Source organism: Echinops telfairi, unplaced genomic scaffold, assembly GCF_000313985.2.
Source record: "Echinops telfairi isolate 266 unplaced genomic scaffold, ASM31398v2 ScPeMD7_2010;HRSCAF=2546, whole genome shotgun sequence".
NCBI classification, from domain to species: domain Eukaryota; kingdom Metazoa; phylum Chordata; class Mammalia; order Afrosoricida; family Tenrecidae; genus Echinops; species Echinops telfairi.
Genome location: NW_022105908.1, coordinates 13760787 through 13767033, shown reverse-complemented (window position 1 = coordinate 13767033; position 6247 = coordinate 13760787).

Here is a 6247-nt window from a genome sequence, read left to right as displayed (position 1 = left end):
AGTCTCTCCTCCTCCCCCGTCATCTGCTCCTGTGTGCTCTGGTCAGATATATCCTTCTCCCGAAGCTGCAGATTCAGTGCCATCCTTTGAAATAATTTCTTCTCAGGGGAGGGGCAGGCATCCACCTAGTATTTGGGGCTGGGGCCAGCCCCCCAGACCTCTCCACTGGTTACCTACTCCGCGCCAGCATGTTGTATTCACACCTTGGAGCACTGGGTTGAAGTCTGGTCCCTCTTTTCCTGTGGAGATATAAACAATACCCTCCCCTTGGGTGGGTTAATGCCCCATGCCCCCGCTATCCATTTCTTCCTTATTTTCATCTTTTTTTTATTCCCTTTGAGCAGCTTCTAGGAAGGCTACACATTCATGAGGAGCCCTGCAGGAGCCTGTGTAAACCCGAAACTGCTTCTAACTCTCATCAAACCCACTTGGATCACAAACTAGGCTTCAGCGTGAATTGTTTCTCACACAGAGCCAAGAACCGAGGTATTTCTCTTCCCTGAGAGATCTGACAAAACCTTTTACCTTTATCAGCAAGTGCTTCAAGACTTCGTTTTCAGAAAGTAAGGATGTATCATCTGGGTATCACAGGCAGTTAATAGACTTCCTCCAATCCTGATGCCATCTTCATATAATCCAGCTTCTCTGATTTCTCAGTATACAGATTGAATAAGTATGGTTATAGGATGCAACCCTGATGCAAACCTTTCCTAATTTTAAACTACATTTATTTCCGTGGTTTGTTTGCTCAACTACCTCTTGATCTACATAAGAACATCAAATGTATTCTTCTCATGCTTTTTCTTTATATGTCCTGATTTCACATACCTACTCTATATAATCGTGAAAGTAAGAATATGAATAGTTGTGTTTTCTAGCCTTTTATAGTTCTAAACCTTAGTCTATTAATATTCCAGTGCTAAAATAAATAATAGTACGTTTATCATTCGAGCAGAGATGGATACACAGTATGTGCTCAAGGAGCATTCAGAGACAAATGTAATTTACAGGAGGGGACTCCAAAAGTTTGTGGGAAGATTATATTCTTTGTAATTCCAGATTTCACAATCTTGTGCCTCACTCTCATCTATTTTCAATTATTTCATTCTGTTAACCTTCAGTAAAAGTCATTATAGGAAAAAGTAATTCAAACTAAGAACTATTTAGCTGACTTGAACCACAAAACTATTGATGTTCGAGAATTCAAATAGCTTATGGAGTCACTGATAAGAGGGGGAAATGATTTTTTTTTTCTCAGAAGGAATAAAGACAAGTGGGAAAGAAGAGGAAAACAAAAACTAAGAAAGAGCCAATATAAATGGAAAAGATACAAGATAGATGCTTCTGTCCACATTTAAATAGAAGGTCCATCTTTTATGAGCATTTCCTGAGTCATCAGATCTAGCATAAAATGCTGTGATACCTGCTTAGTAACTTGTGGGAAACTAACACTGAGGCAAATGGGACTGGGACTTATTCCCTGACTGGTATGGAGGGAATCTAGAAGACTAGTATTCCATGGCAGGGAGACTGCCCCTCTGGTAGTTGGAGATATAATCCGAGTGCATTTTCCTGCAGTAGTCTATCATTTCCACAGTTTCTTCCCTTAAAGCTGTACTGCTATAAAGTGAGCAAAATGGTTGATTCTATCTCACTATAGAAGCAGACATTCCTATTGGCTCTATTTCTTCCCACCTCGGCATCCAATCCCTCTCATACCTTCTTCCAATAGCAGATGGGTGTAGAGGGACTTTATCCCCCTGGATTCAAAGTGTTTGCCATAAGCCTAAATTTTTGGCTATATTAATTTGATCATTAAATTCTCACAATAGTTGCTATGTTTGTACCCTTTCTGTAGCCACTATGTCAATCCACCTCATTGAACACCTTCCTCTTCTCTGCTGGCCCTCTAGTTTACCAACCACGATGTCCTTTCCAGGGACTATTCTCTCCTGGTAACATCAATAAATGTTAATTATATGCAAAGAATTTCCAAGCAACATCTTGATGAGTATTTGATCAAACAAGGGGATACTAGATCCTAAACATGTAGCTATAGGAGGGGGCTTCCAAAAACCCATGGTAAATAGAGAATTAAATATAATGTGACATTTCCACAAACTTTAAAGCTCTTCCAGAGTGTAACGTTGGCCATTGTGACATGGTAAGATCAGTGGAATAACAGAAACAAATCAATGAATATATAGCTAGCATCCATGTATTTTAACTCATATTAGAAGTGAAAGAAATAGGGTAGAAGAAATTATCAGCATGGATTTTGTGAATTAATAAAAGATGTCTACTCACTGAAGCAAGATTCACAGAAAATCCTCAGCAGGATTTGTTTTTTTTTAAAGAAAAATTACCAACACCACCCCCAAAAATCTACTATGCTGGTTAAATTTTATGTCAAATTGGCTGCCCCAGGAATTTCCCATAATGTGATCTAACATCATGTAATCAACCCCATGATAGGCTATTCTGTTAGCAGCCAAGCTGTTAGGAGAAAAATAGAATGTAGTACTACCCCTTTGATCTGGTCATAGCTCTGATGTGATTGAAAGGGAGTTTCACATCATAGTTCTGAAGTGATTGAAAGGGAGTTTTCTGAGGGGTGTGGTCTACTCCTAGCTAAGCAGTGTCAGGGGTGTGGCCTATTCCTAGCTAAGCACACTCTGTGGAAAGATTTGTTGCTTATTCTTTATGTGAACCTGCTGATTCTAGGAGCTATCCGTGGTCTGCCATATTGCTTGTCAAACTTGGCTTCAGTTGACTCTGCATCCGTGAACCTGGTGTGTTGACCTTGGAATCATCCGGCTCTGCCTCCACCAACCCTTGATTTTGATGCTTCCTGGTTTGTCTTCCTGCTTCCTAGTTCTTTGAGAGTCATTCAAGTTGGGAAAAATTTCCAGCTTAATATGTGACCCACAGACTGGAACGGCAATTCCTGGATGGAGCAAATGGTTAACAAGCTTGGTTGGTTCAAGTACGTCCCCAGTCAATTCAGGAACAAGTCTTGGTGATCTACTTTTAAAAATCAACCATCGCGAAGCCTATGGATGGACGTTGGCAACACGTTGTTAGGAAAATAATCAGTCATAAAAGGACAGATACTTTATCATCAGTTATATTAAATAGGTAAAAATATAGTGACAAACTTATTACCAGTTGCCAGGGGTGAAAGAAGAGGATAGAGAGGCAGCCATTACTTAGGGGATGCTGAATTTTAGTTAATGAATGAGATATAATTTGGAAAAGCAAAAGGGGAATGGTGATGAATGTTTATGAATGTGTAATCCATGTCGCTGAAATAATGAGGTCTCCATAAATTGCAGTCAGCTCAATGGTAACTGGTACTCAGTATTTCCAATTTATACAAAATGCACTAAGATAGCCACAAATGATATGTCCATGGTCAAAAAGAAAGAAGTAAATCATTTCAACAGGGATTAAAGATAGATTAATTAAAAATAAAATTTCATGATAGAGAAACTGATTTTTTCTGAATCTTGAAGTATGTATTAATTTACATAGTCATCCTTTTTACAAATGCATACTAAGCACACAGGAACTATTCTGGGATAGTATCGATGGTGAGGGAAACAAGCACATTACCTGACCTTGAAGAATTAATAGTGTAATAATGGAGAGTGAGAGTAACCCCACAATAAAACAAGCACATGGTTATAAAAAAAAAAGTAAGCGAGAATGAGGGGGCAGGAAAGTGTGTAAATTTGATGGGCTTTTTAGACAGAAGAAGCTGGTCTGTGAGCTTGAAAAATGAAAGCCTGTGGTCAAATATGAGTTCACTATTAAGTGACAGGTGTATTGAGATGAGAGTGGAAAAAATTATATCGAGGATGTCAGAAATTCCACCATAATTTATCATGTGTCCCATTTTTAAGTCTTTAAATTGAACACCAGAGTGAGTCCTTGAAATGTTTAAGCCTTTAAACAAGTAAATAATTAGAAGAACCAACAGAGCATGAATAATATTTAGGTATTTACACCAAGAAATCTAGAAATGTTCTATCCATAGACAGATTCTGTGACACAATCTAAACTAAACCTGGACCCAAACATGAAGAGTGAAATACATTTTGTTTCATGTTGTCAAAGGGGGACACAAGGTGAAACATACAGGGTGTAGCTCAGAGAATGGAAAGAGGAACACTCTTAGTACGCATGCTTACAAGAGAAAACAACTACAATATATATCTTAAATGGTAAGAACATGCAACCAATTTCTTAAACGTTGTTTGCAGTTAATGTAGGCACTTTTATTGTTTTATTATGAGCTGCTCTTAGTCTCCAAGGGCAAACAGAAAAGCCTGTTTTATGTCCATATCTAATCCTTTTTAATTACAAGACTGCAGAGTTTAATTGGATGAACACAATTCCAAGGATTTGATAAGTTGCTTATAGACTTGCAAACTATTTTAACTTGAAACTTGTTATAATAATACAAGTTTTCTCATTGAAGAAACGGAGGCACAGGGGGAAGAAGTAATTTGATCATAGGTAAACTAACAATACATGATCTCCTCACTTGTAATTGGCCTACAGTGACATTGGGTCATGAAGAAATCAGATTGTATTACAAGAATATTGCTTTGAAGTTCAATATCAAACCAACAAAATGGAAGACAATCATGTCGCCTAAAAATGTACGGTGACTTGATCAATGGAAAGGGCTTTGGATCAGAAATCACAATGTTCTTGTCATTTTCTATCTTGGCCAGTGTATCTGTACAGTCTTAAGGAAGAGCTGTCATTTCTATGAGTCTCCGTTCATACTCTTTCAATGTTTAGAATGAACCATAAAGATAGAGAAGAACAGATATTCATTAGATCAATCTCATCACAATGCATTTGAGTCCTGGTCCTGGCAAAGAATAATAAAATACTACGGACTACCAAAAGCATATGCAAATATGTCTTAGAAGAAGTCCAGCCAGAAGGCACCTTAGAAGCAAGGATGGTGAGATTTCTCAATACTTTGGATATGATCAGGAGAGACCAGTCCTTGGAAAAGAACATCACGTTTGGTCAAGTAGAAGGGCAGCAAAACAGAGGAAGGCCCTTGATAGCATGACGGCAACAATGAGCTCAAATATAACACTTGTGAGGATGGTGCAGGACCGGGCGGTCTTTCGTCACTATGAGTCAGGACCGACTGGAGGGCACCTAGCAACAACAATAATCTCATAGTAAGTGACCCCAGGTCGCGCAAAAAATGAAGTGCTCTGCTGCTTACTGAAAAGAGGAGGGTTTGAAACCACGCAGAGGGGCCTGATACTGTACTTCTGGAAAAACAAACAAACAAACAAACAGCTCTCTGCTATGGAGTCAATGCTGACTCATAGTGACTCCCTGTGGGTTTACAAGCAGGTCACTGTTTGCCCAGTCTTTCTCCTGCTGACCATGCCGATCACAGTCCAACTCGTAACCACTACACCACCCAGACTTGAAAACCCACGGAGGATAGTTCACACACATACAAGGTCACCATGAGTTACAATCAACTCTCTATTACTGGTTTGGATTTTTAATTTTATGTCTATTTGACCTTCCAATCACATAGTCATCGAACCTTCACAAAACATGGTGGCAGCTGAGGTGGATGTGATGCCAACCAAAGATTTTTAGTAGAGGAATGAGATGCCCTCTCTGAGACGTAAAGGCATTGTGTAGTCTAACGTGTTGGGGATACACTGATTGTTGGGGCAGAGCTGACAAGGGTGGACTGAAAATAATGCATGTAGGAGGCCATTGTGATATTGCAGTAGACAAATCATGGTCCTTAGCTAACCAAAACAAACCAACCCAACTGCCATAGAGTTAATTTCACCTCCCAGGAGTACTATAAAACAGAACAGAACTGCCCCTTTGGGTTTAAATCCCCATGGGGATGGACATCCTCATCTTTCTCCTGTGGAGCTGCAGGTAGATTTGAACTGCTAACCTTGCCCTTAGCAGTACTGCACGTAACCCACAAGGCCACTAAGGTTCCTGGGTCAGTAGCCTAAAACAAAACAAAGCCAAACAAAGCAGAAAACTACTGCCATCAGTCGATTCTGTCCCATAGCGAGCCTATAGAGAGGGTAGAAGTGACACTGTGGGTTTCTGATGGTTAGCCACCCACTGTGTAACACTAACCACTGTGCCTTCGCCATTAGACTAGACCGGTAAAATAAAGGTGGTGTCGAGGGAGTCAGAAGCAACTCCGCCGTGTCAGTGCGAGTGA